Source organism: Nymphaea colorata, unplaced genomic scaffold (genome assembly GCF_008831285.2).
Source record: "Nymphaea colorata isolate Beijing-Zhang1983 unplaced genomic scaffold, ASM883128v2 scaffold0376, whole genome shotgun sequence".
Taxonomy (NCBI): Eukaryota; Viridiplantae; Streptophyta; class Magnoliopsida; order Nymphaeales; family Nymphaeaceae; genus Nymphaea; species Nymphaea colorata.
In genome coordinates this window covers 21733-39974 of record NW_022204882.1, presented here as the reverse complement: position 1 = coordinate 39974, position 18242 = coordinate 21733, and the positions used below count along the sequence as shown (strand labels likewise).

Below are 18242 nucleotides of genomic sequence, written 5' to 3'. Positions count from 1 at the left end.
GAAAATTCAAGCCATTAGAAACAAGTATACTGAGCTTTGCCAACTGTGGAGTCGGAAAGGGAAGCCCACCAAGCATAGCTCTAAAAATAAAAGGAATAATTCGAAAAGTACAAAGCTGACCAACTCAACAAGATAAAGAACTAGAGAAGAGTCATGTAACGCCAGCTTAAATCTGGATCAGGCAACCAAAGCCTGCAAAAGGAAAAAGAATAACTGGAGAACCTTAAGCAGTAGCTGGAGAAGGAACGTGAGGATTTCAAGAAGAAGGATAAAAATAACAGAATCATGCTGTAGAAATATAAGAAATAAAATGAGGAATTAGAAGCAAGCTGGAAAGGTTGTAAATGGAGCGTGAATCAAACGTAGGAAGCAAGCGATCACTGAATGTCTACAAGACTGAAGAGACCCAGCTTGATGAAAAATCACTGTGAGACAATCAGGAAAAGTTGCTAAAAAAGTAGAAGAATAACCCCAGCCAAATAGGAGATTAGCTATAAGGACATAAAGAAGGGTAAATAGGCAAAATAAGCTAAATAGCCACCAGCAGGAAAAGTGAAATATGAGTATGCATAGGAGTAGCCGGTTGGAAAGGGCAAGATAACCAACGTACAAAAAGAAGTGAAGATATAAAACAAGTGGCTTTCCCACAAGTTCAACAACGATAGCGAATCAGAGCCCAGTGACCAATAATAAGAGCAGCAGGAACAGTCATAAAAACCGGAATGGAGTCCCACCATGAAGCTTTCCGATCTCACCAAAATCGACCTCTCCATCAAAATGGTCACCGACCAGATGATTTCCGCCCTCTTCAAGTACTAGAACAACATTGAATACCGACGCTACCAGCAAATGGTGAAGGCTCCAGGAAGGACTGTCGTCAATACCACTCGCAACTCCAAGAATAGCTACCTTGCCAATCTCTACAGCGATCGAAGCAAAAGCACATATACGATAATGGCACTCGCAAAGAAACGCTAGAGAATGGATACACCATCATCTACTTCAAAAATGGAGACATCAAGCAAGTAAAAATGCATTAAACATAGACTCTCCCAGATCAAACGATTCTCTACTATTTCAAGGAGAAAGCAGTCGACCAAATCACCCTTCCCAACGGTGTTAATGTACATTCTTCATAATAAAGATCTATCGTTTCTAAAACAACCAGGTTGAATTTCACTTCCCTAACAACTACGTTGAAATCCGGCACCCAGATGGCACAATAAAGGTCCTTGGGGAGCACACCCGCAGATGATTCCTAACTTTATGCTCCCATATTTTCTTTTATATTATCGTTATTAAAAATAATAAAAATATCGCTCACGGGTGGGTTTGAACCACCGACCTTTCGGTTAACAGCCGAGCGCTCTACCGACTGAGCTACGCGAGCAATCAAACCTTCCATCCTTCTCTCCCTATCCGCTGTGGACTTTGTCCTCCATATCAACCGAAATCCCTTAGCATCGTGATGGGGTATGGAATGATATTCAGTGGTCGTGTGATGGAAGCTTATAATCTTATTCATAAAATTAATTGGGAATGTTACAAAAAACAGAGATGAGTGAGGCCTCCACCAACGCAGAGGCCAAGACCACCTCCTTCTATACCTCTAGGCGAGGGAAATGTTTCGCTAGGCAAAAAAAGGAGACTCTCCTTCGAAGGACAAGCAGCAGGGACAGCTGAGCACTGGTCATCTTCCCAACGATCTGATCTTCCTCGAGCCTGAAGCAATCAACAACCTCGCATGGCCATAGCTTTTCCTCTTCTAAAACGACTTATGCGCAAGTATCAAGACAATTTTTACGAAATCAGCGGTATGAGGGGAGGCAGCAAATTTCTTCCCAGACGGGCAGAGCCTACCGCAGAACTGGTCTACTTCTGGGGAGAAAAACCTCGAAAGAGAATAAACCTTTTCAGCATGGAGCGCTTCATGGTCCGCTCGGCAGAGGAAGAGCAGCTGTGGAGTCATCTCAACCTGACAAGTATTAGCAGGACACTGGAGTAGTCTAGTCCTCTGATTTTTACCTCCACTGCGAGAATAAACAGAGCAAGAATCCACAAGAGCATGAACTGTGGGATTTCAGAGCCTTCCAAAGTATTTAAAATTGCAGAAAAGGAGTCCTCATCATGCGGGTGCTCCATCGTAGCGGTTAGGATAGCGCTTTGTACAGAGTTATGCTGATTGATCTCACAGAACGCAAAAAGACTGACTCTACGCAAGCCCAAAGGACCCCTTTGCGTGTCTTGACCACTATTGACCTGTATTGTGAGATGAACTTCGGTAGAGAAAGTGAGAAATTCCTAAAGACTATAAATCTGAGTTCGGAGATATCATCTTGATCATCACCAGCAAAGAGATTTATGAGTTATAAGTGGAAGAAGTAGGATAGGGGTATAAATTGGCACTCAAACCGTATAAGATCTCAAAGACCATCACTGGAACCAAGGACAACTATCTCAAGAGTGAAGGGCTTATCAAGGATAGCAAACTTAAGGAACGCATGAGTGCAAAACAGAGAAATCGAGGATGCGCAATTCGTTTCAAATGGACTTAAGATTATGATCCTGACCAACTACGAGCAGTCATCTTCATCTAGGCTCACAACTTCCTCTTCTCGCAAGCATTCACGATGTCCTCGTCACCTCCCAACTTGCAGACAAGTACAAACTGGATAGTTTCCGATTCACTCATCTGCACTCCATCAATGGCTCCCTTGCCATTGAGTTCGTCAGCGCAAATGGTCAAAATTTGCTTTACTCTCCTCCTTCTGAGGAGCCTTCAGACAAGGAGGAAAAGGTGACTCAAGGTTTTCTCCTTCTAAAGCCACAAAACAGCTACTTAGCCTTTGGAAAGTTGATCAGTTTGCCATTCCACAGCAAAGATGTCCTGCACCGATCGGTCCATGATTGCCAAGGTGGTGATTAGATCCTCATTCAGTACATATAGCGAAAGAATCCACATAGCTTGAAGGTCATCAAGTGCCGCACCCTTATGGCAGAACTTAATGCCATAGTGCGAGTGAACTCCATCTAATACAGCTATCCAAAGGTGGTTGATTGCTCTCCACCTCTCCTTGCTCATTTCCACCCCTCATAGCCTTAGAAAAAGTACACTCATTGCGAAATGCCAGCTTCTTCACGAGTTTTTTACTTCCTGAACGAAAAGGAGCTCACTGCTACAAATTCTTCAGTGAGCTTGACGCCTAGAAGATCTCAAAGCAGATGCGTAAGCTCTTCACTCATACATTCTTCGAGAAACCGATCAAGATTGCGGTTTCTCCTCTCACTATGCACTTCGCTATTGTCTTCAAGGAGTTTGTCAAATTCTTCCACTTCAACTACTCAACAATTAAAAACTACTTCACCCTTAAGCTCAAGCATGTGGTGGATGTTGAGTATGTCAACCGTGGAGCACAGATCCTTGTTACCTGCATCGATGGACTTGTCTTCCTGCTTGATGCTTATCGATTTTAGGAGGAGAAGATTCTGGAGTTCTACGGTGAGCCAGCATAGGTAAAGATGGTTGATGAGAAGCATCTTCTTGTACGCTCCAGTAAGAATGCAGTTGCCTTTTATCAGAGAGGCTGGGACGAAGATGAGAATGGCAAGGAATTCTCCAAATTGTATGAGATTAAAGTTGAAGAAGGTGACCACTACGTAGCTAACTTGGAGCAATACTAGTCTTCAAGAAAAGTGGCCTAATGGAGGTGTACAGCCACACTCCCATGGAGGTACCAGCGGATTGGCCTGAAGCTGAACGCTAATGCTATCTCAATTTGCAAAATGCTCACCGCCATCTCACGAATCGCATCAAATGTAATTCCTTCCTGCCTGATGAGTCCCCACCAAAATCCTACTTAACGAATAGTTGGGTTTCCTTTTGTTTCGACCAGCAGAGGCAACATAAAGCAATACCTTTGGCCACTGCAAAGTCCGTCAAATCCCAATCCTCCATCAGTCTTCACACAGCAAGTCTGCTCTTCCCGCATAATCTCAATAGGGTTAGATGCAAAATACACTTACCTATATTCTACTTCCTAAAACGGTACAATTTCGCAATTGCAAATGAAGCAGTACATAAACGCTCAGCCCATGCCTTACATCTATATCTTGAGTGAAAAGACGAGGAAGGCAGAGCAGCAGAAGAGAGAATTCACTGATCGCAATTATTTCATCGATAACTATGCCCCCACTGAAGGAATTCTCATGCAGGCTGCACACCAAAACCTTGAGGAATTGGAATTTTTCATTGACAAGCTCAAGGATGATCTCGAAGAAATGACCAAAAACCTACTCTACAATGGCAGACAGAGAGAAGCTGAAATCAAAAAATCTACAAAGTCTAGCGAGTAATAATTCAAAAAGACTCTTAAGGAAGATGAAGGAAAATACAGTTCTCAACTTGAACAGCTCCGTACCATGATCGAACTCAACGAAAACAAATCGAAACAGAAAAGACAAAAGAAGTATAGCAATACCAAAGGAAGCTTTAGAGCTCTACAGAGAGTCAGACAGGCTGAAGAAGATTCTAAAGACGCAGGATGAAAAATTGACTGAAGAGAAGAACACTTTTAGGAAGGAATTTTAGTCTACTTTGGCCAAGTATAACAAGGAAAAGGACTAGTAGCTGGTGAAGTTATAAAACTAATACAAGCTGATCGAATAGCGTCGCCGTTTATCATAGAAATAGAATGAAATCCTCGATAAGGAAGAATAGGTGGAAATGCAGCTCTATAAGGTGAAAATCCACGAGCAGGAGGAGAATGAATTGCGGGGAGAAGATGAATACAAGTAGAAACTGCTTGGCTAAAATACCAAAAAAGAAAAAGCAATCAATAACCTCAAAAATAGAGCAACTACTTTGAAAATTTGATATTGTAGACAAGAGTGCAGATCAAAGAACTCGAAAAGATCAAGAGAGTATGAAAAAAAAAGAATACCTTCGTGAGGAGCTAAAGGATAAGGAAGACATCATTGAAAAGATAGAAAAATAGCTGGTTCTCTATCTTCGCAACACTGAAGACATGAAAACCATCAAAAATAACCACGAATTTTAGCTAAATTAGTATGAAAAGGAAGTCAATCCCATCCAAGAAGACTATAGACGCATTGAGGACAACGTGAAGCATATGAACACGTAGATCATGAAGGAATATAACCATAAGGTCGAAAAAGGAGAAGACATTAAGGCCAAGAACGACCTGATTGCTTCACTTAAACAGCAGAAGAAGCGTCTTACCATCAAAAAACTTTAAGAGTAGGGCAAGTTCCTCCGCCTAACTTAAAAACTCACCCACCTGGCAACTCACACCTTTGATATCGATCTCAAACAGGAACTGAAGAATATGCTGGACTCCAGTGATCGTGAATCAAGCCTGCTGAAGCAAGACGAGGAAAAGGAACGCATGAAGAAGAGGGAGAAAACTATTGCGCTACAAAATATGGTTAGAAAGTAGATCGTAAGAGGAAGAAGAGATAATAGCACATCATTAAGAACCAGCATGAGTTCTACAAATATCACATTGAAAACACCACCTTGTTAGGGAATTCAATGACCTCAAGAAGACCCAAAAGATATTGTGCGATTAGGTACATTTTCATTTATTTAGTATAACAAACTGGCTGAAAAACTCAACGTTCTCAAAATGGAGCGTGTCAACACTCCTCTAAAGCGTGTCCCATCCATAAATCTTCGCAAAGTTCAATAAAAGAAGCTGACTCCATTCCAAAAATACTAATAATAGACCTCTATCAACGTCCGTAAGAACCAGGACACTACCGATACCAAGCTTTCTCGCAACAGTCAGTCGCTTTCATTCTTGAAGGGCCTTATGAAGGAAGTGAACCAGACTGACTCCAAATACTAGAAAATGTAGGTGATGCGTGAGAGGGTGCGCACATTCGTCAATCCTGAGCTGCGAAGCAAGCCGGAAGAGATCAAGAAGCTGCTCTTTGGTAGAACAAGAGGCACTTCCGAAATGCTCAAACTCAAGTGATTCATTTTTTGTCATTTATTATGTACTATGCTATAGATACTTATTCAAATGAAAATGAGTGGTGGTTCATCATAAGACGATGATGATGCCTATCTCTTTACTTCTTCCATCTTTGCTATGTCTTCTTGTCGAATGTGATTGGATTGTGGGAAAGATTTAGCACCCTCAATGACTCCAGCCTGTCCCTATTCTTGATAATGAGGTCGAAAATGCCTTAGCTGATCAAGTTGTTGGCCATGTTGATGTTGCTCACTCCGTGTAGAAACTCTGTCATCTTCTAAAAACCGCCTAAAGTTAGTCTGTTGTTGCAAAGCTTCAAGCCTCTGATTTTGTGCATTCTTCTTGCACGATGCACATATTCCACAACGAATCGCTGGGAAGGTTGCAATCAGCAATGTCAAAGAAATCGGAAAGGGTATTTTTGGTGAACTGATGATATAGCTTTTAGGGTTATTTTGGCTCATGCTTTTTTTATTCTGTTTATGGTATGGTTTCTTGCAAGGTGCTACTTTTGGTTAGTTTCGGAGAGAATTTAGGATTTACTTCGAGATTGGCCTTTTAAATGAAACAGTCGGGATTCTGGCTGACATGGATTGGTTGTTGAGATTGGAAGTTTTAGCTATGTTTCTTGGCTTGTCTTTTTCATTGCTTCTGAAGGACTTATTCATTTATCTTTTAGCTGTGAGGATAGTCCTTGAAGGATTTTAATTTAATTTCTCCACCATCGAGGTCGATATTTCGGTATCCAGGTTGATGCTGTTGAGTAGAGACATCTGTCCAAGCGTTATCTCTGAGCTGGTGCAGTCCATGAATGGATTGATCTATGAAATTTACTAATTTGTCGACTTCAGCGTAGAGTTATCAGGGGAAAATGTGCTCTTACTAAGAGTGAAGCACTTCTAGAGTATAATTTATGCGCTTTCCTTGGAGAATTGGACTTCCTATAGTTGATGGCTGAGCTTCACCAGAGCCTATTGACTGTATTTGCATATTTCGTCGATAAAGACTAATCCCTAGGTGACGATTTACAGAGGTCCTTCGTAGTAAGAGTAGACTCTTTCTTCGATGTTGGGATTGTGGTCAAGATATTGCATGGCTTAGATGCAAGTTTTCTCCCATTTCTACATCTTTAGCAGGCTTTTCTCAAATTTGATCACTGAGGATATTGAGCTGAAGTATTACTCAAGTGATTTGCAAGTTTGTTCAACTTCAATAATTGCTCTTTTTTTCGCTTCTCCGATAGCTACAACGTATCTTTTAGCTTATTCCTCCACGTCTTTGAGTAGTTCCTTCTTCCTTCGGCTCACCTTTTCCTTCATCTTGTCGTATATCTTGAACTCATCGCATCCCATCATGCTATCCTTCTGCACTTTGATTTGCGAGAATTCTAGCCTTTTTTCCTTCACCTCTTTCTCAAAGTCGTCGAGTCGCTTAAACCGGTGGTCCTTGTGGTTGCCAAACAGAGCGCAATGAGGCATATTCTATGCTTGTCGGAAATGCAGATGATATCCATGGTTACTTTATGGGCGGGGCAAAGTTCCTATGAGGTAAGGTCACCAAGCAATTGATTCTCCTCTTCATGACGACAGGCTTATCATTGGGTTTGGTTTCATTCATAAGAGTCATGATGGCGTTATTGATGGGAAAGAGTCAATTTCCTTCTTCTTTAGCACGCTGGAGCAAAACCCACAGATTATCACGTCCTGTTTTGCATCGATGATCTCCCGAAGACAGGCCTCGCAGATGCTGTGCGGACAATTCGGCAATTTTCGAGGCAGTTTCGCCTTGGAGAAGGTGTTCAGGCACTGGCAGCACTTATCACTGGAGGGCATCTTTATAATACAGTATAAATGATTATATTGATTTAGCAATAGCGAATAAGCTTTAACCAAGAGTTAAAAGATAAAGAATGGAAAGGGGTATGGTTGGAGTACTTCTATTGATAGTTTTTTATTGATTCAGGATGTTAGTTGTAGTTTAAGTGGCAGATAGCATATCATTATAAGGCATGGTCATAATCCTTTCATCCAGGTAGGAGTAGCTCTCACGCCAGTCATCAGTAACTGTCCTCCAAAGGTATTGGCTTCCTTCCTGTCTTTTCCATCGAATTTTTCCCTTTCCTTCTCCTTCATGGCTGTCGTTTTATGGTCTAGCTTATTGCTGACATGTGAGTATTTTACGAATTTTTCCTCTTTGATTTTTACCTATTTCTATATTAGTTATGGATTTACTTGCTTTTGCATGTCTTCTTCCCTGCGCTTATCATTGACGATTTCTAGTTTTTTCATAGGAGTTGCTATTATCTTGCGCGAATTCTTTATTATACTTATTTGTTGATGGTTGGCTGCTTGCGTGCTGATTGACTCTTCTTAACTCTTATTGTTCTCTTGTACTTTATTTCCACTCATCTACTCTTTGTCTACTCACTTCTACTTTTTCTCTTCGTTTCATTGCTTCCTAGCGTTTCCTTTGAAGCTATTCTTGTTTCTTTCTCTATCTTCTTCTTTCTTCTATCTGATTTTGGCTTACTTCCATTCATCAATCTTTTGTTTCATCTCCTATTGCTCCTTCTACTGTCTCTTTCTCGCTTCTGCCTTTACCTTTACTGATTTCCTCTCTCTCTTTATAAATTGAGCAGTCTCAATTCTTCGATCTTTCTCTCCTCTTTCAAAGTCTTGAACTTGGCGATTGTTTCTTTTTTCTCTTCATTAAGTTTTCGCAGTTTCAGATACTTGTTCATGTGCTATTGTATTTGTTCGGAGGTGTAGAAGCTGAAGTAGCCTTGAAGTTATTATTCGATTTGGAAGTAATTTTTATGGGATGGTCCTCTATGCCAGATGGATACGAAATCGTTGTGATCCTCCTAAGGCCAGCCGAGGTTTTTCCCCAATGAGCTTATCTATTTCTATATAATTTCCATCTATTTTTCCCTATCCCTCATCTTCTTTTATATTACGGCTAGTTGCTACGTCGGTGCTTCCTTTCTTCCCGTGGACTTAATGCTCTCATCTGTTTTTTATCTCTCTACCAAATCTTAACTTCTTTATTTGCATCTTTCAAGTTTTCCTTCTGTTCCTCATACTGTTCTTCTTTGCCCATAAACTCTATCTTTTTATTCATCAGCTATAGTTCTTCTCTTAATTTTTATTACTCGTCAGCCAGTTCCTATAACTGGCTCCCATTTTGCCTCGAAATGTTACAATTCCCTACAATTCCTTAAGAACTATTCTGTATTTTTACCAGATATTCATGCGTTTGGTCATACCCTTCAATTGTTCGCGAAAACCATTGATATCAAAGCCAATATCCGATAATTTTTGAAAAATTGCCTTCTATTCCTTTGCCAACTTGACCTCAGATTGATCGTTCTCCGCAAATAGCTTCGAATCCGGTCAGTCCACGGAGCCACGGTCAGCGAAAAAGGAAAAAGTTTGGAACGTCCTTCGCGAATGACTATATTGTTTTCGATCCACCAGAAAAGTCTGGCGCCATGCTATATACTGTATCCCTTACCTTTTTCCTGCATGTTTTTCCCCTGCATTTAAATATAATTGAACTGTTATTATTATAAAGCTTGGTAATGAGTGGAAAGGGTATCACTTGAGCACGTCGTCTTCGAGGCCTTCCATGAAGGAGATGGCTGATTTCACTGGATTGACCAACGAATTATACATGATTCTGATGTTATCCTCGCCGTAAGTCTCATCGTGGATGATGAAAGTGGCAGTGAAGATATCGTTGGGCAGGTCGCTGTTGTAGCCGAAGAAGCAACGGATGGAGGTGAGGTCGCTATCGCTTTGGGAAATGCTCAAGTGCTTCGGCCTGCCCTGCTGTTGCTGAAAGATATGGAGAACATGTTGTGCAGCTCCTCCTGGGTCCTGCGGATGGGCGGATTGACGATGAAGTCAGTGATGATGCCGGGGGTGGTGTAGGTGGGACTGTAGGGGGTGATGGCGATCGACATCTTGGTGTTTGGCCTCAGTCTGGAGCACTTATCAGGGTGGTTGGCGTTTCCCCGTTGCAAGCATAGCCACTTTATATTTGGCACGTCGACGAGCAGCCATCTCCACTCTTCGTGTTGCCGTCATCGCAGGGAAGGATGTACTTCTTTCCGTCTCCGCAAATCTACTGGCATTATTGGCCTATAAACTTGAATCCAGTGAGCATTCAGTGCAAGACTGCTGCTCGTGCAGATGGTGCAATAAGGTATGCACTTGTCACAGTACCTTCCGTCATCTGCCTTGAAGGTAGTGGCGGGCAGGGGTGCACCTTCCGCCAACTTTAATGCTGTTCTGATCGCACTGGCAAGCGTTGTGACGATACCTATTGGGTGGCAGACTACAGTCACTACTGAGGCGGAAGCACCCACCTTTCCCACAAACTTAGCCACGCATGTTCTGGAAGTCGGGTCGTAGGCTTGGCTTTGGCGGCAAGGCTGGCAGACTCCATTGACCATTTGGTAGTTAGGATTGCAAAGCAACTTGCGCTGGAGAGTCATATGCAGCATTGATGGGCAAATTGACACGCATTTTTGAGACCATTCATCAAAAATCCAGCAAAACAGACGCAGATGCCAGTTTTGGGTCTCTGTTGCTGTTGGATGGGCAAGATTGGAGGCAAGTCCCTTGGACTCGCTCATAGGAGGCCATGCACTGGCAACTGGAGCTGATGTATCGTAATATTCATACTGCTGAGGACACAGTGCCTTGGAGTTAGTGCTTACGCATTGGTTGTTGATGAGAATCTGGCCATTGCTGCAGCTGGGAGGCAATTCTGCCTGTCTGTAGCAATTTCCCTTGAAATAGCTCATACCATTGGCGCAAATGCACCCATTCGAGTAGGGGTTCAAGGTTTGTCCTAAGTTGTATTGCAGAATCTGCAAGTCTTGCCGCCTCCGTTGAGGTTCTGGGCGTAGGAGTTGTTAGGACAAGCGCTAGGCATCCCGAAATGGATATGAAGCTGTCACAGGGCGAGCAAACATCGACGGAAGCACTCCTATCGCCAAGTAGTTCATCTTTGCGCTTGAAATTCCCTTCATGTTTCCAATAGTGAACACGTTGCTGACCAAGTCTAGGTCGGCACTGATGGAGAAATCTGCTCCTGAGCCGCTCAGCATGGAGAATCCGAAGAGAGTATAGACTGTGGGCGCGAAGTCAGCCCATAGAGTCCTGTATTGAGGCTGCTGGTTTCCACTCAGGGTGAATTAATTGAAAGCATAAGAGAAGGCGGTTTGTTGGGAATCGAAGTAGATGGTTTGAATGGTCAGCGTGCTGGGTATGTTGGAAGAGCTATGATTGAGTATTTATCACTGGCTATGGATAGCGCTTGTAGACTAATCTAGTATTTGTTGGAAGCAGCCACCACTCCGATGATGAAATGGTTGAACAGAAAGGTAGGGTTATTATTCTTTCCGTTCTTTGGGCATTGAACTCAACGATGTATTTGCTCCCACTTCCGAAATGCCTACATCGCAAATCAATTACTAATGGTTTCCACGTTTGAAAAGATATCATTGCCGGAATAGAGTAAAAATTGTATCTGAACAGAGTTCCATTTCATATTTTTGCTGGCAAAGCTAAATATCACAGAGCTTGATTGCAGTTGTGAGGTTAACTGATAATTGACTTAAGTTATTTGACTTGCCACTAGTTCGTTGATTGCTTGGTTATGTTCAAGATACATATGATAACTTTTGGCTGTCCGTTGAAGAGGTTTTGGAAGTAGTTATAAGTGTAGGCTGCCTTGGTGAGAGAGTTAGATGTATTGAATGAGTAAATTTTTATTGAATCTATTTATTGGCACTGTACCGTGGATGGTGGAGGGAAGCAGGAATTTGGGGGTGCAGGGAGCGTTGGCAGTTGAGGAGTAGATGAGAAGGAGGCAATAACTATGGAAATCATGTTTCTATAATTTAAATGTGCCATTATATTATTATTAGCTTACCCGCTGTATTATTATCCCCTAGATGATAACCTTCACTGAATATCGGATAGTAATGAAGAGTAGTAAGGAAAATTATAAATCATTTGATTTTGGCCTTCATTCTCATCTTCTTCTACTTTGCCTTGCTCAGCAGCGCCACTTTGTCCCGATTTGGTCTCACGAACTGCATTGATTAGTAGTCTGGAGAAGTTGCATACCTCTAATTTTATCTTTTGCTTTTACTCTTGTTGTCCTTCTTGTAGCTGGAGGCTGCTCCTGACCTTCCCTTATCGTTGGATTGCCTGTATCGTTAATTTGCTTTGTTTTGCTGGCTGATTTGGGGCAAGCTTACCGACTTTCGCTATCTCTTCTCGATTCTAAAGGTATGTGCTTCCTTCAATGGCTCCTAGTTGGGATCGTAGGGGGATATCCTGCACTAAAATTCAATGAACCAATCACTATGCTGTTGGCGTTAGGTACACCTTCATGGTCTTTGATCCACAGCGCATGAGATCGTTGACCAATACCTTGGCCTCGCCCTCGTCGTAGAAACTGAACTCATTCACTGAGACGACCTTGAAGCTCAGCGAGGCAGAGAGTAAGACTTTGGGAATGATGATGTAGTTGGTCCACTCCGCCCACTTGTTCTTCATACTGGCGGGCAGAGTTTGGTATTTACTCTTCCGAAGACGACCACTAGCTTTTTGGGGAGGTCGTAATTGCCCCGAAACAGGTGCAGCTTTATCTCGAACAGCTATATCTTGACCAGGTTATTCTCTGCCTTTTCTTTGGGACTGTATTGGTCGAATATCTTGATGAGATCCACATCTTCTATCTTCTTGATGGCGCTCCGTACGAGTCTGCAACTACTTGTTTCTGAGTTGGCCTTTTTGCGCTCCGTGCATTCCTGCGCGAGGTCTCCACTTAGAGTCTAACCTCCTTGAGGGGGAAATCGTTGGTGCGGATGATCGGAGAGGAAACCTCCCTCTCCTTGCGTGGCTAATTTTTGGGAGGAGTTTCTGGCTCTTTCGACTAGAAACTTACATCCTCGAAGGATACCTGTTCGCCTTCTTCAGCCTTCGGCTCAGAGACTGTCATCTTCTGCCTGCTTTCCTCCTCGGGCGGTTTGGTGTAAAGGTTCCTTCTCTTCCTGATCTAGGTGGATATCTTTTCGGAGTCCTGCCGCTTGGGGGCAACTGATCGGGACTGTACGCTCTAGTTTGCGTTCTCCTGCTGGTGGTCCTCGTCGATTTCGGGAAGTTTGGTCTTTTCAGTGCTTATGTTGTTGGTGGGGGACGGCTGGTTGAAATAGCGGCCATTGCTGAGGAACTAAAGACTCTTCCGCATCCTGGAGTTGAAATCCCCAGCAGGGAGGTATCCACCTGAGAGACTTATTGGCCTATGAGATTTTTTGGGTGGAGGCGATGCTGGTCTGGCTTTCCTCCTCGATGATATCGGCAGTGGGGGCGTCGAGGTACTTGGTATTATCCAAAAAATCGAGGAACCGTTGGTGTATTCCAGGTAGCTGTGGTAGTTCTCATTCTCGTGCTTGTTCTTCATGAGTTCCAGCTCCACCTGGTCATTCAATTTCTCCAGCTCTCTCTTGCTGAGCTGTTTCTCCACGTCTGCCAGCGTGCTGGCTCTGAACTTGAGGATGAGGACGCACTGTTCCTGCCTGCTGCCTGCGAACTGGAAGCGCTATCCTTCTGCGCTGTACCTGACCATGGGGGAGGCCTCGCCGCGCTTGACCAGTTCACCGTCCACTCGTTCCATCATTACGATCTTCACGAACTCCCTGGTGCTGCCGCGCAGGGCCACAACTTATAGACGTACTCGTAGCCGTGCTCGAAGGCGTTCTCCACCTCGCACTACTTCTCGTGGTCCAGCTGCTGATCTTCAGCAGGTATCGCTGATATCGCTGGGCTTACTTTGTCTTTGCGGTTCTGGCTGAGGCTCTTCACTGCCAGCAGGAGATACAGATCCTCTTGGTGTTTCATCGAGGGGAAAGGCCTTTTATTTCTGATTATATTTTATAGCCATCTGACTCTGCATTAACTTACTCTTGATTTCAACCAACTATAATCCATCGATAGGATTGTGGGCATGCTTATTGGCTATTGGCGAGCGTTCTGATGTAAAATATAAATGTGGTGGTGAGTTACATGAAGTATATTCATTCATCATCAATTTTTCCTCTTTCCTTTAGCAGATTTTATCAAATCTTCAGCCTTCACCTCGGCGGGCAGCTTTCCCTTTTCTGCTTTCGGCTCGTTGTCGACCCCGCTTCCAGCTTTGGGTTCGGCCTTGACGGCAGAAACAGTGGATTTTGCCTATTGTTTGGGTCTAAAATCACTCAAATTTCTGAAAAGGAAGACGAGGAGGGCAAGATGGATGAGGAGTGATTGGTACTGTGCGATTTCGACATCTCCTCGCAATTGGCTGGCATCCAGTGCGGTCAGTATCACTTGCGCGATGATGGCGAAGGTGACTCCTGCGTCCATCACCAGCGTGGCACCGCCCGTGAATACCAGCAGCACCAATATCTTCCTGTAGTCCTAGATGCAGCCGAAGCATCCCAAGCACCGTCCTGCCAGCTTAGAAACTACATGCGTTGAGATGTACGCTGTTGGATGGCGAGGTGGAAGTTGTGGCGTTCTTGTGCTCCTGAGTAGAGGTTGTAGGCGGAGATGATGAGGACGAGTCCGATGATGAGTCGTTCCACGTAGGACATGTATGTTGATTTTAATATAATCGGATATGAATGAGAGATTGCATGACTTCGCCAATATACGCATAGATTTGTACTACTTCTCGGCATCTAGCCATCCCTATCCATTTAATCCCGTAATTACTATGCCTATATCCCTCCATCGGCGTCATCCCTTCCTCTGATGTTTAATCTCTCAGCCAATCCCAGTTCACCTTTCCGTGATAATCCATTCAAAGTTGCATTTGGCATCGATTTCTATTGATATCGTGAGTGATGCGGCATTCGATCGGGAGATTCTGGTTCAAAGCTCCAGCATATTCCATCTTATAATAATAGAAGAATGGCATCCAAGCAATCATAGAAAGACCTGTTGGCCAAGGTGATCATAATCGGGGATAGCGGCGTCGGCAAGACCAACCTCCTCACTAAGTTTTGTGACGGGGTATTCAAGGACAGCTACGTGGCCACCATTGGCGTGGATTTCAAGATCAAGACCATCACTGTCGACGATTCCAAGATTAGACTGCAGATCTGGGACACTGCCGGCCAGGAACGCTTCCGCAATATCACGCAGACCTACTACAAGGGCGCCAGCGGCATCATCCTCGCCTATGGAGTCAATAACAAACAGTCCTTCAAGAATATCGGCAGCTGGATCAAACAGATCGAAAGCAATGCCAGCGAAACCGTCAGCAAGATATTGATAGGCACTAAGGCGGACCTTGCCGATGACCGCGAAGTCGAAGAGGACGAGGCTAAGAAATTGGCATAGAAACACAATATGCTCTTCCTGGAAGTCAGTGCCAAGACTGGTAGAAACGTCGAGGAGACCTTTGTCAGTCTCACCCGTGAAATCAAGAACCACAGGGCTGCCACTGGCGAGGAGGAGGAACCGGTGAACCTCAAGATCACCACTGAAAAACCCGCCAACAAGTGCCTCTGTTGATCATTTCCCCCCTACTTCAATCAATTGTTCCCTATTACCCCCCGGCAATATATCCACACCCCCCACTCACCTTTTAGGGGAATGGTTTATTATATCGGTGGAGTTGGAATAAAATTACGAGCTTTTTTAATTGGTCGGTCAGGGAGAAAATAAAAAGGAAATTTTTGCAGGAGTGTCAGCAAGCATCTACTATCTCGCCCTGTGAAGGATACGATAAAACGACTAAAATATAAAAGTTGCTTATCCAATAATCCTGATCGGTTTCTGTCATTTCCATCCCTGAAAGTCCATCCTGTCCGATTCCCTATCCCCCTTGACCATCCCTCTGGTCTTTCTCTTCCTCCCGCCTTGTATCACCATTCTTTCACTAAAACGTAAGGTTGTTCTGGTGTATATTCCGCCATAAAATGATGTTATAAATAATAACAAACCATTGGAATAAAAGCCAGCTTTGAGCCAACCTATGCAACTTCGCAGAAATTCCCTCAACAGGCTAGATTCATCATCCAAGTAAAGTTATTCCACCGATAATACCCCCCTTTCCTCCTCCCCCTCTCCCCTCAAAGAAGAACAAAACGCCATCAACAGGACCAAACTCTACTGGAATCACCACCAGGAACGAGCCTTTCTCGAGTTCTGGATCGAGAAATTGACCTAAGATCCCCTCAAAATGTACTCCTTCGATAATCCGCTAAAAAGATCTCATTACTTTAGCGAGCTGAGTCGCTACCTGGCCGACAACCTGGGCTCGGAAATGGGCAAGGACGACCAGCAGTGCAAGAGCAAGTTCGCGACCATCCGCCGCAAGATCCAGAAGGAGAAGGTGAGGGGGAAACGGCCGTCCACTTATGGATTTATTGATTATATCATCGAATAGGCCAGGAGGAAACTCGCACGCTTTCCCTACATGATCGGCGCCATTAAGGGATTGGAGCAACTGAAAGACACCGATAGCCACTTCATGATCATGACCAAAAAGATGCTGGACTTCGAGAGGAAGGAAACCGTCACGCTTAAAAATAACACCATGTATGGCTATCTGGTAGAACTCGGGTAAATGCCGGTGATTCTCATCTGATTTTGCATCTATGGACCAGAGAGAGGGGAAAAGGCGGGAATTTTCCTGCTAATGGATGGAATGGTGGATAGGAATGTTGAAAAGAAAATATGAGGTTCATCGTTTGCTGAGATCGATGATGATGTCTTCCTTGTTCATGTCGTGGAAGGTAGACTAGTGGTTGGACGACTAAACTTCCTGCGTGTGCACGCGCGCCCTTCCCAGCGGCTGCCTTGACTCATTTTCCTAGTTTTAGAGCGCGAAGACAGTCTTGCGAATGGGGGGGACTGGCTAGGGGGTGGCTGTGCGGTGGGGGAGGCCAGGCTGCTGCTGCCTGTGTTGTTATTTGGCGACTTCTTGGCGAACTTGTAGAAATGCTTCTTCTTTTCGTCCTTGAGCTAGAAGGAAAGGCACAGGGTCTGGTGCGTGAACTTGATGAACTTGCCAGCGATAAACTAGTAGTCGTAGTCATTCTCTGACAGCATGGCCGTGCCCACCTCCTCGGCCAGTCTCACCGCATACTCCACCTTGTGGTCAGGATACGGACTAACTTCAATCTGGTAGTGGTTCTTGAACCTCTGGAACTTGACGGTGTGCCAAGCTTCTGCAGCTGTATGACCTTGCTCCACAGCAGGATGGTGTACTGCTTTCTTTCCTCCTACTGTATTTTGGAATTAATATTGTACTGTCTGCCCTCCATGGAGTTGAGGCTAATCTTCAAATCGCTGGCAATCTCCGAGATCTCATCCAATTATCCCTGAGTGTTGCTTCTCTCGAAGGCGTAGTATTCCCCGTACTAGTTATCCTGCTCCTGGAGCGGTTCTAGCATGAGGGTGCTATTGGGCCTGTAGGGGTAGCGTCCAATCCTTTTCAAAAATTCAATATTTTTATGTCTTTCCTCCGCGAAGAGCTTCGACGACAATGTAGGTTTCTGGTTGACGAGGCGACTATACATGTGTTTGTTCTCTTCGCGAATGCGTTCGTTGTTCATGACCGTTCTCACCCTGCGGTTGCGCTGGTCGATGGGCAGCAATTTCGCGATTTCTACGTTCTTGACCTTGTTGGCGGATCTGGCTTCGCTTTTGTTCTTGAGCGAGCTCAGGTTGGAAAACTGCGTGGGGACATCCCTACCTTCATGCTGTTGATCTTGTTGAGGTGGAACTCGGTGCTCCGCTCCAGCTCCTTCTTGTGGACCACGCGGTTTGCCACCGGGATTTACCTGTTCATTATAAAATTATATGGGAACTAACTGCTCAACGCACTCACAGGATTTCACAGGAGGGACGCATCAGAAGGGGGGGACTCACAGGTCAGGGTCTGCAGAGGTGAGGAAGGGGATTTGGTCGAGGATGGCGTCGAGATCTGTGAAGGAATCGTTCGGCTCGCCGAAAGTGCAGGTGCTGATGGCGCTGGTTTCCAGTTTCAGTGAGGCTGCCATGCGACCGGATGTGGAGGCCTCTGTCTCGCTGTTGGATCTTCTGCTTGAGCTTCTCCTACTCGGAGTTGATGCATTTAAGCACCATCCCGTTTAGCTTCTACTCGCGCACGGACTACTCCTTCAGCATCTTTGAAAGCTTGCTGGTTCTGCTCTACTCGATATCGTAGGCCAAA

At 44.3% G+C, this 18242-nt stretch overlaps 1 non-coding gene across 1 annotated transcript; it reads right to left on the bottom strand.

The window, feature by feature from the left end:
- Nucleotides 1-1317: 1317 nt before the first annotated feature.
- Nucleotides 1318-1390, bottom strand: TRNAN-GUU (transfer RNA asparagine (anticodon GUU)). The gene has a single exon. It is a non-coding gene; the product is annotated as a tRNA-Asn (tRNA).
- Nucleotides 1391-18242: the final 16852 nt, after the last annotated feature.